The following is a 21,431-nucleotide window of genomic DNA, read 5'->3' on the forward strand; positions in this document are numbered from 1 at the left end:
GTTTTTCAGAGTCACTTGGCATTGGGGGGATTTCATAATGCTGACTTTTGCCTTTGCTGCCTTTCCTACCTCCTTCCATTGCCCCATCAATCTTCATTCAGATGGTACCTGCTTGCATTTCTTATGGGTATAGATTCCAGAATTAGAAAGAAAACAGATGGCCTAACTAACACCACCTTTTCACCTGAAGTTCGGAGGTGAAAATACGGCCCAAGATTTTAGATGTCGACGTTTCAAATAAACAAGAATTTATTCGTCGAAAATGTATCCTGTTGACCACTAATCCCCTGAGATGCCCTTCAAATGTTTGCTAAAATAAACTTGTTACACACTTTATATTGCAGTCTTTTTTGGATATGCATGATGCTCATTAGCATATTAAAGTCTCAGAGGAGTCCTGCAGCGAAGAAACACTAAATTCTGATTTCCTAAAGTGAACTCTTTTACCCTAACTCCCACTACTATTCCAAGCGCAGAACTCAGGAAACCCGTCCTCAGACCTCACTATGATTTCTCTTTTTTTATCTTTATTAAAAAACCCTGAATACTTTAATAGTAAAAATATATATTTATATTTCTCTCTTTTAAAAGATATTTAATAACAGGCTGGGCACAGTGGCTCACACCTGTAATCCCAGCACTATGGAAAGCCAAGGCGGGCAGATCACTTCGGGTCAGGAGTTCGAGACCAGCCTGGTCAACATGGCAAAACCCTGTCTCTACGAAAAATACAAAAATTAGCTGGGAATGGTGGTGGGCACCTGTAATCCCAGCTATTCGGAAGGCTGAGGCACGAGAATTGCTTGAACCCAGGAAACGGAGGCTGCAGTGAGCCGAGATCACGCCACTGCACTCCAGCCTGGGTGACAGAGCAAGACCCTACCTCAAAAAAAAAAAAAGATACTTAATAACAATACTTCAGAAGACTGGATTTAACTGCCCTGCCTTCTCCCTTCTGCCAGTTGTCCACCCTGGCACAGACACATGAAGGCAAAGGCCCCTGGAAAGAAACATCCCCCTTGGCTGTGACCTGTGGTTCGAGGGTGAAGACACTCTGCTGCTTGCAAGGTCAACAGAAAGGCTGTTCCCTCCTGTTCACTGAGCCATCCTGCATCCTGAAGTAGGCTCTCTCAGCCATGTGGATGAACAGGCCTGTGTCCACCACATGTGGGACCATTCTGGCAGCTCTGTTCACTTCACCCCATTTATGTACCTGGTCAAACTTCCAGTCCAAGATAAAATTCCCATTGTCTGTCACCACTGGACCTGCCTTGTTGACAGCCATTTGGAATTCAACCACACCCGTAAACTTCTGGCTCGTAGCTCAGCTCACTGGGACGAAGGCCACTGGGATTCCCTTGTGCCACTGATCCCCAGGGTTCTTTGAATCTTTCCTGATGACGGGAAAGAAGCTGACAGGCCTGGAGGGAAGTGGGAATGCAGACCGGGTCAGAATCTCCTGCTTCACCTTTCAGCTACTCGCTGCACAGCATGGACACTTGTAGAACCACTTCCAGTTCCCAGCACTTGGTTATTCCTCATGTGGTTCTCCACCACCCCGTGTCCCGCCAGTTCTTAGCCTCCTTGGCCTTGGACATCATGGAGGGGGCCAGGTAGATGCTGTTGGAGTTCCCATAGCTGGTGCTTTTGCTGCCAGCATTGCAGCAGGTCCTGGACTGTGTATGCCCTGAGAGCTGCACGTGGGAGCCCTGGAGGTTCCAGCTGTTCCCACCTCCGCTGGAGGATGCACCCCCAGCCCACCCCAGAGCAGCACCAGCAGCCGCCTGTAGAGGTTGCTGAAGGGCCCAGGGCACTGCCTCCTGATGCCTCACTCTGGTGTCTGCTCTGTGATTTCTGTCGTCCCATTACATTAGGGCCTGGAGAAGTTTCTCGGGCTGTTCTTTTTGGCCTGCTCCCTCAATTCTTAGTCTCCACGGTTGGGAGCTGCTCTCTAGCTCCCACTGAAGCATCCCACCCCTTCTCATCCCTTCAAAATGCTCCAAGCTCCACAATCACCCAATTGCTCCTCAGTTGCTTTCAAATCAAACGTCCGTTGCGTCGGTACAACCACTATCAGCTCTCATAGAGGAAACAGTCTGCACCAGCCGATCCACGCTGATGATGAATGACTAATAGCCTGCCACATCCTGCCCCTAGAAGACACGTCTTATCCCAAACAATCCCTGCTGTTGTGATTTTTCATAAACCAACACCAGGGGCAGAGGTTTTGGGGGCAAAGGAACCACCATAAAAAGCCGACCAGCCCTGGTCACTTCCTCTAAGTGATTTCTCATCTTCAAAAATCTACTTTCTCTAGTCTTGAAATCACAGGATCTATAAAATATTTCCATTGTCTAGTCATCTGCTACCCCAGGAGCACCAATTGGTGTGAGCAGCAGAGAGAGAGCTGTTCACTTTTCTCGAGGCTGTGGAGGGAAGCAGGCAGGGGACGAGGCCTGTGATGCTGGATGGATTATGCATGAGGTGCTCACTAACTCTCATCTGTTTGTGACATGCTTACCACTATGAAGTCCTCCAAACCCTATGGGAAGACAAGAATGATGCTCATGTACTAGTTATGTAACAATACAAACACTTATGTCTTCATGCGCCATATTTTTTCATCTGAGATGAGGCAGGTATTGTCTTTATGAGCACTGGCGGCACCCATTGGCTTACGTGAATGGTTACATCAGACATCCCTGGATCTTTTCCCTTTTCTTAGCTTTTCTTTGTTCATTCCTCCAGCCTGTCATAAATGTGACTCAACTTTTTCCTTTTCTTTTTTTCGTTTTGAAACGAGATATCTCTCTGTTGCTCAGGCTGGAGTGCATTGGCACAATCCTGGCTCAAAGCAGCCTTGACCTCCTGGGCTCCAGCAATCCTCCCACCTCAGCCTCCCAAGTAGCTGGGATCACAGGCGTGCACTACCATGCACATACATGATTATAATCAATATTTGTTTTTGTTTTGTTTTTATAGAGATGGGGTCTCCCTATGTTGCCCAGGCTGCTCTCAAACACTCCCACTGAAGTAATCCTCCTGCCTCGGCCTCCCAAAGTGCTGGGATTACAGGCGTGAGCCACTGTATCCTGCTGTGACTCAGCTTAATCAGCTCTTCTAGGTTTCTCAGGGATTCCTTGTGTTCCCCTAAGTTAGAGAGAAGCTACGAGTTGTTTCTTGAGATCACAGTGCATCCTCTACTACAAAGAAACTTTTTGGCTGTTCTCTTCCAATTGGCTGGGCAGGGGCCACATCCTTCAGAAGAACTTGGGAGGTTCCTTCTATGCTAATCCAATGGTCTCTTTTCTGAGAAGTGTACATTCTTCTATTTCTTGCTGTCAGAAATTCTTGATCATCAAGCAGATTGTCTAAGACCTCTATTGTTTTCTTTAAATTATCTTTCCTTCCCTTTATTCTATGACAATATTCCTTCACCTCTTAATGTGAATGACTGCTTTCTGTCCTTACAACCTTCTCTGACATTTCATTCAGCCTTCACCTAATTCTCCCACTCCAATTTCTGATGCTCCGACAATAGTGTCAGTTGCTTCTAAGAACTCTTTCAGGAGCTGCAGTCAAGAGTGAGGACTCTATCTCTGCCTCTCTGTCTCTTTTCGTCTCTTTTTCTCCAACTTTCTGTCTCTTTCTGTCTCTGTATCTTCCTCTGTCTCATACAGACACACACACACACACACACACAACAATCCTTAGACCCCATGTTAGGAAATACTCTTAGAAATATGGCTAGTACCTGGTATAATTTAAGCAGAACAACAAGACCTAAAAGCCTGAGAGTGTTCCTGGAAACAGAAGATCCTATTATTGCCAACAGTTTGAAATCTTCAAGTACTCACATTTTTCAAGCCACTTTGCCAAACTGCTAAAAATGATGCAAGTCTGCACTATTTCAAGTCATAGTTCCAAAGTTCTTTATGAGAGGGGTTATCTCTGGCATGTGCCAGCAAACCACGGCAAAAAATACGTGGCTAGCTTAGATGTAGAAGAGGAAACAAATTTAATGAGTTCCAGGTATAAATCATCCATGCTAGCTATTTTATCTCTCTTCCCCTGGAACAACAGTGTCTTAAACTTCTCTGGGATTGGCCCAGATAGAACATACATAGGGAGAATCATCACTCCATAGGCTAGAGCCACAATGAGAAGAGCTGTGGTTTTTTTCTATGAAGCGAGCAAGGCTGTCTGCATTGGACACTGTGTTCACAAAGTATAGACTGAGGAGATCAATCAAGCATCATTTTAAAGAAAGAAAACCTCAAAGGCCTGCCTTAATTCTGATACTTTGCTAGAGTCCCATCCCTCAAAAAAATACAGTTGTTTACCTTTTAGTTTTTCATGCCTTATTTGTTTCACGCCTAAGGAAATGACTTCTGTTTCGGTTCAGTTGACCTTGCCGGAAGTTATGCACACATGGACAGCCATGAGGACTAAGGAGCAGTGAATCCTATGGACCTTTTTCTTTTATTTATTTGAGACAGAGTCTTACTTTGTTACCCAGGCCGGAGTGAAGTGGTGCAATTATGGCTCACTGCAGCCTTGACTTCTCTGGCTCAAGTGATCCTCCCATCTCAGCCTCCAGAGTAGCCAGGACTATAAGTGCACATCACCAGACTCGGCTAATTTTTTTATTTTTTTTTTTGTAGAGATGGGGTCTTCCTATGTTGCCCAGGCTGGTCTCAAACTCCTGGGCTCAAGACATCCTCCTGCCTGCCTTGGCCTCCCAAAGTGTTGGGATAACAGGTGTGAGCCACCATGCCCAGTCTATGGACCCTTTCTGGAAAAGATGGTTGGTTTGGAAATTTGACAGTGAAGCCCAAGGAAGGGAGGATTTGAGTAAGAGAGGTTTGGTCCACTTATTCCTCCAGTCTCTGGCATAACCCACATCCCTGCCAAATTAGTGGGAGGAGCATATACTGGGACAAACCTCTCTTCAGTGCTTCCCCTTCTCCACACTCCTGGCATCAAAGGTCTTCAGCAATTTTCCCATCTTCTTATTGAAAATCAATTATCTGTTCATTCATTCATACAATGACAAGGGTCTAGGTGTACAGGTGAGTACGCAGTATTAAAATAAGGAGAGAAGGAGTATAAGGGTAACTCTTCAACTCTCAACCCTCTGGATCTTAGTAGCCCAAATCACTAAGGGAAATTTCCAGACCCCTCACTTTTGAGCCACAGGTTATAGGTTATTACAGATGATCTGTCTAAGAACTATCTTAGATTGACCTTGTAAATAATGATAGTTCCTTATAATAAAAGAAGGGAATCAGACCACTGTTGACCTTTCCATCTCTGCAATGTGCTGATTCTGGGGACCTTTAAGGTTGAAGTCCAGCCATAGGAGAAATTTCTTTTTTCTTTTCTTTCTTTCTTTTTTTTTTCCTACGGAGTGTCGCTCTGTCACCCAGGCTGGAGTGCAGTGGCATGATCTCAGCTCACTGCAACCTCCACCTCCTGGGTTCAAGTGATTCTCCCACCTCAGCCTCCCGAGTAGCTAGGATAACTGGTGTGTGCCACCATGTCCAGCTAATTTTTGTAGTTTTAGTAGAGACTGGATTTCACCATGTTGGCCAGGCTAGTCTCAAACTCCTGACCTCAGGTGATCCACCTACCTTGGCCTCCCACAGTGCTGGGATTACAGGCATCAGCCACCATGCCCAGCCCATAGGAGAAATTTCTAAAGGCTTGGAAACAAAGCAGACAGCCAGCCAGGGAGACCTCACTAGGGAGAGGCCTAGGAAGCAGGCAAGACTGTAGTCCACAAAGAAGCCACAAAAAACAGATGCCTTCCTAGCTCCCCAAGACTCCACCTGGTCCAAGGTATCATGGCAGAGTAATTCTAGGTGTGGTAGGCAGTCTCCAAGACGGCACTCAATGATTTTTTCTCCTGGCATGTCCTCCTCTCCCACATTGAATAGGGCTGGCCTGCGGAGCAAAAGGATGTGCAGAATTGATGGTCCGTGGCATCCATGCTCATAAAAGACATTGTGTCCTCTGTTTCTCTTCCATCACTCACTCTGGGAGAACCCAGTTACCATGTCACAAAGACACTCAAGTACCCCATGGAGAATTCTGCATGGTGAGCAAGTGAGGCTTTCTGCCAAAAAGCAGCATCAATTTACCAACCCTGTGAGTGAGCTTTCTTAGAAGTGGGTCTTCCACAGGCCAGGCACAGTGGCTCATGCCTGTAATCACAGCACTGTGGTAGGCTGAGACGGGCAGATCACTTGAGGCCCAGAGTTCGAGATCAGCCTGGCCAACGTGGTGAAACCCCATCTCTACTAAAAATACAAAAAATTAGCCGGGCGTGGTGGCGGGCACCTGTAGTCCCAGCTACTCAGGAGGCTGAGGCAGGAGAATGGTGTGAACCCGGGAGGCAGAGCTTGCAGTGAGCCTAGATAGAGCCACTGCACTCCAGCCTGGGCGACAGAGCAAGACACCGTCTCAAAACAAACAAACAAAAAAATACAAAAATTAGCTAGGCATTGTGGCCAGCGCCTGTAATCCCAGCTACTTGGGAGGCTGAGGCAAGAGAACTGCTTGAACCTTGGGGGTGAAGGTTGCAGTGAGCTGAGCAGTGAGCCGAGCTCACACCACTGCACTCCAGCCTGGGCAACAGAGCAAGACTCCATCTTGAAAAAAAAAAAAAAAAGAAGTGGATCTTCTTCCAACCTCACTCAAGCCTTCGGATGCCTGTAGCCCTGGCCAACAATATAAGAGACCCTGAGCCAGAACCACCTCGCTCCTGACTCTCAAAAACTATGACATAATGGATGGTTGCTGTTGTTTGCAGCTGTTAAGTTTCGGGACAATTTGTTATGCAGCAAAAGATAAATACTATACTAGGTCTATTACTAAATACAAAATCATGGTGATCACAGCTCAGAAACATGGAGAAATCTTTATACATATGGACTTTCCCTGAATACCCGGTAGTAACCATACCAATTCTGTCATTGCCCTTCATGGAGTCTAAGAGCTATTTTATCCTCTCAAGATTTAACAGTGTCAAAGATTTGGAGTGTGAGGAACAGTAGCAGTACCAATCTACATTACAGAGTGCAGATGGGTGAAACAAATATAAGACAAATAGAGGGCCTGGTTAAACAGATGAAAAAAGGGTGGTGCATTCGATCTTTTCTCTGTTACCAATGTCATGGGTTAATTTCCTCAACAGGTTGTCAAAGTAATGTCTTAGGCACCTGGAAAAGGAGCTGAACTTCCCCTAGTAAGTCATCCTCATGTATCAGCCCCACCACACCCCTTGGCAATATCGGATATTTAGCCTTACAAAAAATTCCACAAAACTTTCCAAACTATTATCCCTCAGTTTGACTCCTAAAATCTCCTAAAATGATATTGATAGAAGATTTAAAAGTAATGACTTCTGTCACCTCTTTAGCCCATGTTATTTTGGAGATGTAAAGGCATATTTACAAATGTTCATCCATTCCAGAGTCATCAAAATCAGGTTGATTTTATCTGTGCAATATTGTTGAGTTAATTTATTCACTGGAATCAATCTAATTTCCAAAGTTTCCCTGGGCCTGCCCAGAGGCACCCAATGCAACAGACACTTACACAAATAGCAGCAAAAGGGCTATGACCATGTTTAGTTTGGTGCTGTCTGGACTTCAAAGTCACCCAGAGGTCTGGCAACAGCCCCAAAAGTAATTTTCCCAAACACTGACCAAGGAACTTCCCCCTGAGATTAAGCTTCAGAATGGAAAAATAAATATTGAAAATAAGAAGTGGAAAAAATGTAGTCCCTACCCCCAAAGAAGATTTCTAAAAATCGATGTCAAGTAGTTAATAAAAACCCAGCAAACCAAAATGTTAGGAAATGACAGAGGCGTGTTCTAAGTCTCATTGAAAGGATAAGGATCCTGAAAAGGCCTCTGGCAACTATATTTGCATACTTACTTTGCTGATATTTCTTGCAGATTCCATTAGTTTGCATTTAAAACACGAGAAAATTAGGAGCAAAGTGTAGGCCTAAATATTTTCCCTCCAACTTCTCATTCTATGGTGCGTGGTTGGTACTTGAATGGGCAGTGCAAGCTGAAGTCCCTGAGAGGCGCCCAAGAATGGACAGAGCATCAGTGACATCTTCAGCTGACCAGCAGTTAACAACCACTTGTGAATTGGATCATCTGACACTGATAACACCTTGTGTTCCTAGAAAGTGGGGACTCTGATAGGTACATGGTAATAACAAACAACTTGGAAGTGTTCCCCATTTCCTTGAAAATGGATAGTATTGAATGATTTTGAAGTCGCAAAAAGAGGTTGGCCAGCCAAGTGAGGTGCTAAATCTGTATTACCTGCAAGTACAGAGATACGTTTTTCTGATTATAGTTTAGCTCTCCATCACCTGGTGGCCCCTCTTGTGATCTCAATAAGCAGGGATAATGTGAGAGCATATTACAGGAGGGTATTATAGATGTTGGAAAGAGAATATAGAAATGACTCATAAACTCCTTGAAGGTAAAATGTTTTTTTGAGTTAAATGGACCTAATGCAAATTGCACCATTGAGTCAACTGGTCCTTTGATCCTTTTTAGGCACAGAAACCCAGCAATTTGCCTCTGGGCAAAGTTAAAGCTAGAACCTTAATCACTTTTGTAGATCTGTATTTTTCTACAATTCAATCTATTTAGTCAGTTTACCAGCTAGGGTACCCTGACTACTACTTCTCTGTGGTACCTAGACTTCATATTTGACAGTGATCTGCAATAGTGAATTACTCCAGTGTGTCTTCCTGGAACACACCAGGCAGATCACCAGATGGACTGAGGGTCCTGACAATGCTCAGCAACCCTGTGAAAATATCTGGGGCTCACGACGAAGTGGACATATCTTCAACAATGTTAGTAGGAGATGCTTACGTAAAATTCATTCTCAGGGAGAAATGATGTCACCTTTCTAAATACTGGTATAGATGGAAGAATAAAAGGAGAGGTAGAGGGGTAGAAGCTCTGTCCAGGTGCTTGGAGCCTAGAAGCCAGGGTCCCAGAGAGGGTCAAAGGATACAGAAAAGAGTGAGCTAAGAGCAGCCCAGACAAATTTTACGTTGCTTCATAATTCTGCCAACAGCACGATCAAATCTGAATGCAACAGCCTCCAGAGGACGTGGCAATCTGTAACCTATGTTCGAGGCTCCTCTGAGCTTTTTCTCCTGGTTGGGTGGATGACATCATTTGACAAGTCATTTTCCATTATGTCAGGAGTTTCAGGGACATGGAGAGATATCAACAGAATTTAGAAGAGACTGCAAGGTAATGCTCCTTGGGATCCATTCCCAGTCCTCTCACTGACTCACAGGATGACTTTATTCTTCCCATCGTTATTAGGGCTGTTTTACTGAAGACTGATTCAATACTTAACAAGATTTGGAGGTCAACCCAGGACCAATCCGTGGGGCTTAGTATCTAAATTAAATGTGAAACTTTCTCTGAGACACAATTTAGGAGAAAGGCCAATGTGAAGGTTATGAAATCTAAAAGAAGTGGAATTGGAAGTTTTGACACATCTTTCTCCCCTTTATAAATTTTTTTAACTTTACTGAGATGAAATTTATATAATATAAAATTCACCATTTTAGAGCCAACAATTTTATGACATTTAATGCCTCTACAATGCTGTACAACCACCATCTCTATCTAGTTCCAAAACATTTCTAACACTCCAAAGTAAAGCCCATACCCATATCCTATCTCCTCCCACCCCAACCTCCACACCCCATCCCTGGCAACCCCAATTTGCCTTCTGTCTTTATGGATACATCTATTCTGAATATTTATTATAAATGGAATCATAAAATATGTAGCATTCTGTGTCTGGTTTCTTTCACTTAGCATAACATTTTGGGGTTCGCCTATATTATGACATGTATCAGCACTTCATTCCTTTTCATGGCTGAGTAATATTCTGTTGTATGTATATGCCACATTTTGTTTATCCATTTATCTGTTGTTGGAAGTTTGGGCTGTTTCCACTTTGGGGCTATTGTACGCCCCCTCTTTTAATTTCTGTCTCTGCCCCCTCGCACTCTAAATTTTCTCTTTTTCTTTCTTGAATGTATATCCTTCCCTTTAGAAGAAACATGTTATTTTTAGCTTATCTCCAGGGGGTTTCTGGAGGGCTGAGAAATGAAGAGAGGGTTGTGGGTCAGAAGATAAGGAGGGAGAGGAGTCTGGGAAAGAAGGGATGGCATGAAAGAACCATGAGCAGGAACACCCACCTGGAGCAGAAGGCACAGGAAACAGACAAAGGAGAGAGGTTTTCTGTAAGTGGTCACTCTGTGTAGAGGACTCACAGGACATTTCCTCAACCGGCTTTAGAATGCTGGTTGAAAGCTCAACTATGCTGTTGCTTCTGCCGCCCTCAGGAGAACATTACTCCAAAGCTTAAAGCAGGTATTGGGACATTTTTTCCCCTAGGTTTCTCTAAGTATTATTAGCCCAGATATTTTCTTTTCTTTTCTTTTTCTTTCTTTTTTTTTTTTTTTTTTTTTTTGAGACAGAATCTTGCTCTGTCGCCCCGGCTGAAGTGCAGTGGTGCAAGCTCAGCTCACTGCAACCTCTGCCTCTCAGGTTCAAGCAATTCTCCTGCCTCAGCCTCCCGAGTAGCTGGGATTATAGGTGCATACCACCACACCCAGCTAATTTGTATATTTTTAATAGAGAGGGGATTTTGTCATGTTGGCCAGGCTAGTCTCGAACTCCTGACCTCAAGTGATCTGCCTGTCACGGCCTCCCAAAGTGCTGGGATTACAGGCATGAGCCACCACGCCCAGCCTAGCCCACATGTTTTAATAAAAGAATATCAGTTTAAATCCACTGAATCCCAAGACTTTTATTTTAAAATTTTTATTTTGTTTTTAATTGACATATATATTCATGGTGCACAAAGTGATGTTATGATACATCATAACATGTATACATGCATGTTATGATGTATGTATATATGGTGGGATAAGTAACTAATTAACATATCTTTCACCCTACATATTTACCATTTTTTTGTATTGAGAACATTTAAAATCTACTCTTTTAGCAATTTCGAAATAAACAATACATCACTGTTAACTGTACTCTCCAAGCTGGGTAAAACTTATGCCTCCTGTGGAACTGAAACTTTGTACCCTTTGAACAACATGTCACCTTTCCCCAGCCTGTCACCCTAGCCCTGGTAACCTCCACTCTACCCTCTACTTCTATGACTTCAACTTTTTTAGAGTCCACATTAAGTGAGATCATGTGGTATTGGCTCAGACAGTCTTTAAGAAGGAGAACTGAACTTCAGGAAAGGATTTCAATAATCAAGTATAGAAATCACTGGTGTGTGTCTGTTACAGGTAGTGAGATAGGCATGAGCCGGGTAGGAGACGGCCCTTCTCCCCGACCCACTAGGCATGTCAGGCGATGGTTCGACAGTTGTCACACTGCCTCTCTAAAAGTGATAATGCAGCCAGTGCCAGGGTGCCAGGGAGAGACAATCTCTTGATAATCCACAGCTGTGAATGTTAAAGTGTTCGTTGAATGCAGGCATCAAGGGAAGCAACTTTCCAGGCATGCGCAGTAAGAGACGAAATGGCAAAATATGCCCTTCTGGGGGCACTCCACCGGAAAGGGGAAGAAAGCTTCGGATGGGGGTCGGGCGCAGAGGCTCACGCCTATAATCCCAGCACTTTGGGAGGCCAAGGCCGGCAGATCACCTGAGGTCAGGATTCGAGACCAGCCTGACCAACATGGAGAAACCCCATCTCTACTAAAAACACAAAATTAGCTGGGCACGGTGGTGCATGCCTGTGATCCCAGCTACCAGGGAGGCTGAGGCAGGAGGATCACTTGAGCCCAGGAGGCAGAGGTTGCAGTGAGCCGAGATGGCGCCATTATACTCCAGCCTGGGTGACAGAGCGAAACTCCATCTCAAAAGAAAAAAAAAAAAAAGCCTTAGATGGGCATGCATGCAGCTTCCTACACACACTGCACGTGCTCACCTCCCAAGGGTAAGGAGGGCACTGCGCATGCGGGCAGCCCACCCTCAGGGAAGAATCATGGGAAAGAGGCAAGGCTATACAGTCCTAAAATCAAGGTTAAACACGGCACTTGACCTTCAGGTGCCCACTTGGGTCTCTTTCAAGTGAATTTTCCTCTTTCCTGTTCTAAAACCTTTTTAAATAAATTTCCATTCCTGCTCTGAATCTCGCCTCAATCTCTTCTGCTTTATGTCCCTCAGTCAAATTCCTTCTTCTGAAGAGGCAAGAATTGAAGTTGCTGCAGACCTGCACGGATACTCCACTGGTAACTCGGACACCTTCCGCTCATAACGTATCTATTTTCTTGGAGGTTTCCCTGTTGGGAGAATTGTTCACTTAGAGGGAAACTAATGCCCACCTATTCCTGCCATAGGGAGGAAAGCTCTAATTCATCTTTTTAAAAAAGGAAATGTTAACAAAAGACTTTTAAAAAGAGTTTTAACTTTTGTAAGGTTAAAAAAGACTTTTGACTTTTAAAAAAGAGTCCACTCATAAAGAAATTACAGACCTCCGTGAATGTGACCTGCATGTTTTCCTAATTAACACTGAAGGAGGTTGGGTGTAGTGGCTCATGCCTGTAATCCTAGCACCTTGGGAGGCCAAGGCGAGCACATCACCTTAGGTCAGGAGTTCAAGACCAGCCTGGCCAACATGGTGAAACCCCGTCTCTACTAAAAATACAAAAATTATCTGAGCATGGCGGTGGCCACCTGCCATCCCAGCTACCTGAGAGGCTGAAGCAGGAGAATCACTTGAACCTGGGAGGCAGGGGTTGCAGTGAGCCAAGATCGTGCCATTGCACTCCAGCCTATACAAACAGAGTGAAACTCTGTCTCAAATATATAATAATATATGATATATAAGATATAATATATTATATATTATACAATATATGATATATATAAGATATAATATGTATTATATATTATACAATATATAATATATTACACAATATACAATATATTATATATTACACAATATACAATATATTATATATTATACAATATACAATATATTATATATTATACAATATACAATATATTATATATTATACAATATACAATATATTATATATTATACAATATATTATATATTATACAATATACAATATATTATATATTATACAATATAGAATATATTATATATTATACAATATACAATATATTATATATTATACAATAATATCATGAATTATATATTATACAATAATATAACGTATTCTATATTATATAATAATATAACGTATTATATATTATACAATAATATAATGTATTATATATTATACAATAATATAATGTATTACATATTATACAATAATATATTATATATTATACAATAATGTATTATATATTATGCAATAATGTATTATATATTATACAATAATGTATTATCTATTACACAATAATGTATTATATATTATACAATAATGTATTATATATTATACAATAATATATATTATACAACAATATATTGTATATTATACAACAATATATTATATATTATACAATATATTATATATTATACAACAATATATTATATATTATACCACAATATATTATATATTATACAACAATATATTATATATTATACCACAATATATAATATATTATTCAATAATATATTATATATTATACAATAATCTATAATATATTATTCAATAATATATTATATATTATACAATAATATATAATATATTATTGAATAATATATTATATATTTGAGACAGAGTTTCACTCTGTTTGTATAGGCTGGAGTGCAATGGCACGATCTTGGCTCACTGCAACCCCTGCCTCCCAGGTTCAAGTGATTCTCCTGCTTCAGGCTCTCAAGTAGCTGGGATGGCAGGTGGCCACCGCCATGCCCAGATAATTTTTGTATTTTTAGTAGAGACGGGGTTTCACCATGTTGGCAAGGCTGGTCTTGAACACCTGACCTCAGGTGATGTGCTCGCCTTGGCCTCCCAAAGTGCTAGGATTACAGGCATGAGCCACCACACCCAACCTCCTTCAATATTAATATATTCAATATATATAATATATATATTATATATTATATATTATTGTATAATATATATTATTGTATAATATATTATATTATACAATAATATATATTATACAATTATATATTATATTATACAATAACATATGATATATTATACAATAATATAATATATTACACAATAATATAATATATTACACAATAATATGTTATACATTATACAATAATATAATATAGAATATATTATACAATAATATAGAATATATTATACAATAATATAGAATATATTATACAATAATATAATATAGATTATACAATAATATATTATATATTATACAATAATAGAATATATATTATACAATAATATCATATATTATACAATAATATAATATATATTATACAATGATATAGTATATATTATACAATAATATAATATATCATACAATAATATAATATATATTATACAATAATATAGTATATATTATACAATAATATAGTATATATTATACAATAATATAGTATATATTATACAATAATATAATATATAATATATATGATACAATAATATAATACATTATATATGATACAAGAATATAATACATTATATATTATACTATAATATAATATATTATGTATTATACTATAATATAATATATTATGTATTATACCATTATATTATATATTATACTATAATATAATATATTATGTATTATACCATAATATAATATGTTATATTATTATACTATAATATATATTATACAATAATATAATATATTATATTATTATACAATAATATAATATATTATATATTATACAATAATATAATATATTATATATTATACAATCATAGAATATATTATATTATACAATCATAGAATATATTATATTATACAATCATAGAATATATTATATTATACAATCATAGAATACATTATATATTATACAGTAATATAATATATGATATATTATACAATAATATAATATATTATATATCTTACAATAATATAATATATTATATATTATACTATAACATCATATATTATATATTATACTAGAATATCATATATCATATATTATACTAGAATATAGAATATATTATAAAATAATATAATATATTATACTATAACATATTATATTATAAAATAATATAATATATTATACTATAACATATTATATTATAAAATAATATAATATATTATACTATAACATATTATATTATGTAATAATATAATATATTATACAATAATATATAATGTATTATACAATAATATATTATATATTATACAATAATATAATATATTATATATTATGCAATAATATATAATATATTATACAATAATATATAATATATTATACAATATAATATATTATATTATATAATAATAATTATTTTTTATAATTATAAATTATATTTTATAGATATATAAATTATAAATTATATATATAAATTATAATTTCTATATATTATATAATAATTATTATTGTATAATAATAATTATATTATACAATAACATAATATATTATATTATACAATAACGTAATATATTATATTATACAATGACATAATATATTATACAATAACATAATATATTATATTGTACAATAACATAATATATTATATTATACAATAACAGAATTTATTATATTATACAATAACATAATATATTATATTATACAATAACATAATATATATTATACAATAACATAATATATATTATACAATAACATAATATATATTATACAATAACATAATATATATTATACAATAACATAATATATATTATGCAATAACATAATATGTGTTATACAATAACACTATATATTATACAATAACACAATATATATTATACAATAACATAATATATATTATGCAATAACATAATATATATTATGCAATAACATAATATATATGATACAATAATATAATATATATGATACAATAATATAATATATATTAAACAATAATACAATATATATTATACAATAATAGAATATATAATACAATAACATAATATATATTATACAATAACGTAATATATATTATACAATAATATAATATATAATACAATAATATAAGATATATTATACAATAATATAATATATATTATACAATAATATAATATAAAGCATATATCATATATATCATATAATAATATATTAATATATGATATATAAAAGTCGATTGTCTTTATCTATATATAAAGAGATGGGAGGGGATAAATCACAAAGGAGGGAGCCAATTGCATGCTCTCCTTTCTTTCTACTAACATATAAATTACTGAACCCACTCCAGTGTCTCCCAGTTGTTGAAAATATCTGTGAAAACTGCCTCAGTGTTATAAGATCAGCAGGCCCAGCGTTTTTAAGCAATTCATCCTGTCAGCCTGTTGGAAAAGCTTTAAGTATGACACCTCCTGAAGCCCATAATTCCTTTTCTTTTATCAAAAATACTCCTTTTATTTTTCCTTTAAGGTCTTAAGAGATCAAAAAGCAAGGTGAGGGTGAAACTGGTCACCAAATAAAGATGGGTACCAGAGGTAATAGTGTTCAAACAGGAGCCTCCACTTGATGGAATAAAATCCAAAATACAAGTCAGAAATGAAACCAGACAGAAAATCAGATATGAATTATGATCTACTTCCCTGGAACTCCACTCTACCCCTGAGCAGCATTTTCTTTTCCATTGTCAGAATGTGTGTGTGTATACATGATTTTATGTAACATAAAAATTACCACTGGGTGCATGTCTACCTAAGAAACCCAAATTTTCTACTGTAGATCAGAAAAAAAGATAGAGTGGCAATCTCTCTTGCTTTCATTGGTTACTCTGTGTCTTAACAACCTGACACCAAAATTCTATGGGCTCTTCTCCCAGCACCCCAGGAGAAGGAGGCAAGAGACAGAAGGATGTCTTTTCAAAGGACACAGCATGAGGAGCAAACAACAGGGTCTGTTGGTTCTTAAGCCCAAGATTTGCATTTAAATTCCAAAGGGATAAAATACAACAGGTCATAAAGAAAGGCATCTGGATTACAACTCCAGTCTATCACATGGCTGATGACCAGCAAGAGGTGAAGCAGTGGTTCTCAAAGTGTGGGCCCTGGAGCAACCACATAAGCAGCAGCCTCACCTGGGAAGCTGTTACAAATGCGGACTCTCAGACTACAGCCCAGGCCACTGTATTCCTCGGCTCAGGCTGCCACAACAGAATACCACACACTGGTTGGCTTAAACAACAGAATTCATTTTCTCACAGTTATGGAGGCGAGAAGTCCAAGATCAAGTTGACATCAGAGTTGGATTCTGGTAAGGGCTCTCTTCTGGGCTTGTAAACAGCTGCCTTCTCATTGTGGCCTCACATGGCCTTTGTTCTGTATGCACTTGAAGAGAGAGAGCTCTGTGGTTTCTCTTCCTCTTTTTATAAGGACAGGAATCCTATTGGATTAGGGCTTACCCTTATGGCCTCATCTGACCTTAATCACCTCCCTACAGACTCTACCTCCAGATAGCATCATATTGGGTGGTGAGAGCTTCAACATATGAATTCTGGGGGTCACATTCGGTCCATAGCACCTGCCGAATCAGAGATGCTGAGGGTGGTGCCCAGTTAAAACTGTGCTTCAGGGGATTCTGACACACCCTAAAATTTGAGAACCGCTGACCTAAAAATGAATAGATTGTTCTTGCTTTGATACCGGAGTTCTGAAGGACTGGGTTCAGTAATACGTATGTTAGTGGGAAGAAAGAAAAGCCTGCAGTCACCCATCTCCTCTGTGTTCTGCCCCACCCCAGCTCTGTCAATATTAATTAAATAAGAACACATACAGGTCATGTTCATGGAGGTTCCCATTTCTTTTTGAGTGCATTCTTTTTTAGCACTTAAACCTCTTTGAGTATTTGGACTTTAAAAGTAGGCCTATAGAACCTGCCAAAATGATCAATTGTGTTGACTTTTTTGTTGCCATGATTAAGAGTGTTTTCATAAGGATTTTTGGAAGTGTAAAAGTAATCCACACACAGTGAGAAGGGAAGAAGCCAAACCACTTAATGGAGCTAAGAAGGGCTTTTCTGCTGGGACAACTGCCATTAGAGGGGTGACCTGCAGCGTTTGCATATTAAATATGGCCATTTTGTCCCTGGCCCAGCAGTGTGAGAGAAACGGAAGTTTGGAGAGAAATACCCTGGGCCAGAGAAAAGGGCTTCTTGTTCCCAGCAGGGAAGTTTTTATGGCAGCACTTTGGCTATAAGCTATCGCTTTCTGCCTACAGCAATAGAAGCAGAATAAATAGCCTCTGCCAGCCTGGAGAACAAAACAGGAGACAAAACAAAAGAAAACAAAACTAGAAAAGAATAGAGAATATATTCCTGAAGATGGGCAAGATGAAAACAGAGAGGAGCTGTGCTCATGCATTTGAACTTGCGGTCAAGAATCCAGGATCCAGTCCATTAGGCAACCACAAAGCCTGGACTTACCCCTGGAACACAGAGAGACAAATTAAAGGGATGACATGAGCAGTACAAGGCAGGAACCCAGTTCAGCCCAATTCAATGGAAAGTGAAATAAAAGAAAACTGAGATACAACGCATTGTGAATTTTTAAAAAATCTTTTCTCCAATTGGATAATGCACAGAGATACCTGGGGAAAAAAATAAAGAAAGAAGAACAGCAGAAACAACAACAGCATCAGCTAAAGCAGTGGTTCTTGACAAGGGTAGGGGGAGAAAATCTTGACCGCCCCATGGGGACATTTGGCAATGCTTGGAGACATTTTCGGTTGTCACAACTCACTAGGGGAAGCAGGGGTGCTACTGGCATCTAGTGGGTAAGGCCAGGGCTGCTGCTTATCGTGGGACAATGCACAGGACAGCCCCCCTCAACAAAGACATAGTTGGCCCCCAATGGCAATAGTGCCAAGGCTGAGAAATCGTAAGTCAAAGTATTGGAAACAGCTTTTCACATGCAAATATGGTAACACTCTGGGCCCCGCCACACAATTTTTGCTCATTCTACAAGAACCCACTCAGTTATTTCAATCTCTGGAGGACCTTCTACGGCTGTCAAAGCACTTTGCTCCCACAGTTCTCATAGCAGTTAATGTCTTGTGTTGCAATGATTCATCCATGTGCTTTTCTTTCCCACTCACATGACTCTGAGCTTCTTAAAATTAGCGCCCAAATATACTTCGTTGTAATCTTTATCATGTCGTAAATATTCAGTGATGATGGGTTGAATGGGTGCGTGAATGAATGAGTGGGAATGAATAACTGGATAGAGACCTTTTTTTGGGAGAAGTCCATCAGTGTTAACATCCGTGATCAGCATCTTTATAGAGACTGTGTGTAGTTAGCAAGACAGGCCTACAGAAGCAACAAAATCACACTCCATGATCCAGTTCAGTTCAGGGGTTTCTACTCCAATCATGACTAAATGGGATTCTAACCACACCCTAACTCCAAGCTTTAGAATTAAGGGAAGTAACTGAAAATGAATATTATAGGTGACATACAGATTCATCAAGTCTTTACAATATGTGCAAATATCATCCATAATTTCAGCATGTTTTACATCCATGATTTCTTATTTAATTACAAAATGTCTCTTCATGATGAGTTGACAGAAACCTCCAGCCACCAGGATAAACAGTTGTCTTGGACCTGGTTGTGGCTCTGAATGTATTTATCCTAGAACCCTGTCTCCTTGAATTCTGCAGCAACAGAACCTCCCCCTTTTCTAGTGGGTGGTTGTTCCTTTTGAACAATAATATCAATAAAATTGTGCCTCTGGAGGGGTTTCTCATACGCTATCTGCATTCATGTAACTCCACACATCTCTTTACACATGATGTTGCTGTGAACATTCTAGTTCTCGTGTCCCTGCGTGCATCTCCAACTTTATTAGTCGGTCCCAAATTGCTCTCAATAGTAGTTGTAATAATTAATGTTCCTACCAGCAGTACATGAGAGTCCATATTGCTCCACCCCCTCACTAATACAGTCATGCTCATGCTTTGGTTAACAGCAGGGATGCAGGGATCCATTCTGAGAAATGCATCCTTAGGTGATTTCGCTATTGTGTGAACATCACAGAGTACACTTACACAGACCTAGATGGTGTCGCTACTACAGTCTTCGGCTAAATGGATAGTCTATTTCTCCTAGGCTACAAACCTGTACAGCATGTCACTGTACTGAATACTGCAGGCAACTGTAACACAATGCTAACTATCTGTGTATCTCACAACTGTAACACAATACTAACTATCTGTGTATCTAAACATATCCAAACATAGAAAAGGTACCGTAAAAATACACTATTATTTTCTTGTGGGACCACCGTCGTACAAATGGCCTGTCGTTGACCAAAATGTCCTTATGTGACACATGACTGTACTTAGCATCATCACACTTTAAAAATGTTTACCTTTTTGATGTGGATGAAGTGATGTCACAAGGTTGCTTTCATTTTCATTTTTCTGGTAGCAGGTTGGGGGAAGCACCTTTTCATGATCCTCAGCCATTCTGATTTCCTTCTTTCTGTATTGCCAGGTTGTTAGGCTTTGCCCATTTTTCTATTGGAGGATCATTCTCTTGTCGATGTTTAGGATCGCTCTATAAATTCCAGCTGTTTATCTTTTATAAATATCTTCCCCTACTTTGGACTTGTTCTTTAACTTTGTGATGATGTCTTTCGTTAAACAAAAGTTTTTAGCTTTAGCATTGTAAGTCTCACTAATGTTTTTTTCTTAAGTTTGTATTTTTTATGTCTTAAGAAATTCTTTGCCATATTGAGGTCATAAAGATACTCCCCTGTATTTTCTTTTAGAAGTTTACGGATTAATTCAGGAAAAATTGCTAGCTTCATAATATTGGTTCTTTCCTTCAATAACAAGAATATCAGTCTATTTGTGTCTTATTTTAAATCCTTCAGACTTGTTTTTCAATTTTTACATCAAAGGTCCTATACATCATTAGTTGGGTTTACCCCTAAGTATCTTATGTATTTGTGGCTATTGTGAATAGAGTTTTCTGGCATTTTCTGTTTGATTATTACTAATGATTTTTATATATAGATGTAGTATCTAGATGTCTTGATGAATTCTGTTATTACTTCTTCAGCTTTAACTTTAGATATTTGATTTACTGTAGAAACAATCACATCTGAAGATAATGACCATTTCTTCCTTTCTGAAACTTATATTCTTATTTGTTTTTCTTAGTTTATTCCATTGGCTAAACATTGAATAGGTACAATGATAGAACCCTTTTATTTATTTTAATGGGAATACTTCCAATTTTTACTATTAAACCTGATGTTTGATGTAGGTTTATGGAAAGGCATACTTTATCAGGTCAAGGAAGTTCCCTTCTA

The 21,431-nt window shown here is 38.4% G+C and overlaps 1 pseudogene; it reads right to left on the reverse strand.

Moving 5' to 3' along the window:
* Positions 1–230: 230 nt before the first annotated feature.
* Positions 231–20,580, reverse strand: LOC100991572 (ribose-5-phosphate isomerase-like; annotated as a pseudogene).
* Positions 20,581–21,431: the final 851 nt, after the last annotated feature.

This window comes from Pan paniscus, chromosome 17 (genome assembly GCF_029289425.2).
Source record: "Pan paniscus chromosome 17, NHGRI_mPanPan1-v2.0_pri, whole genome shotgun sequence".
Taxonomy (NCBI): Eukaryota; Metazoa; Chordata; class Mammalia; order Primates; family Hominidae; genus Pan; species Pan paniscus.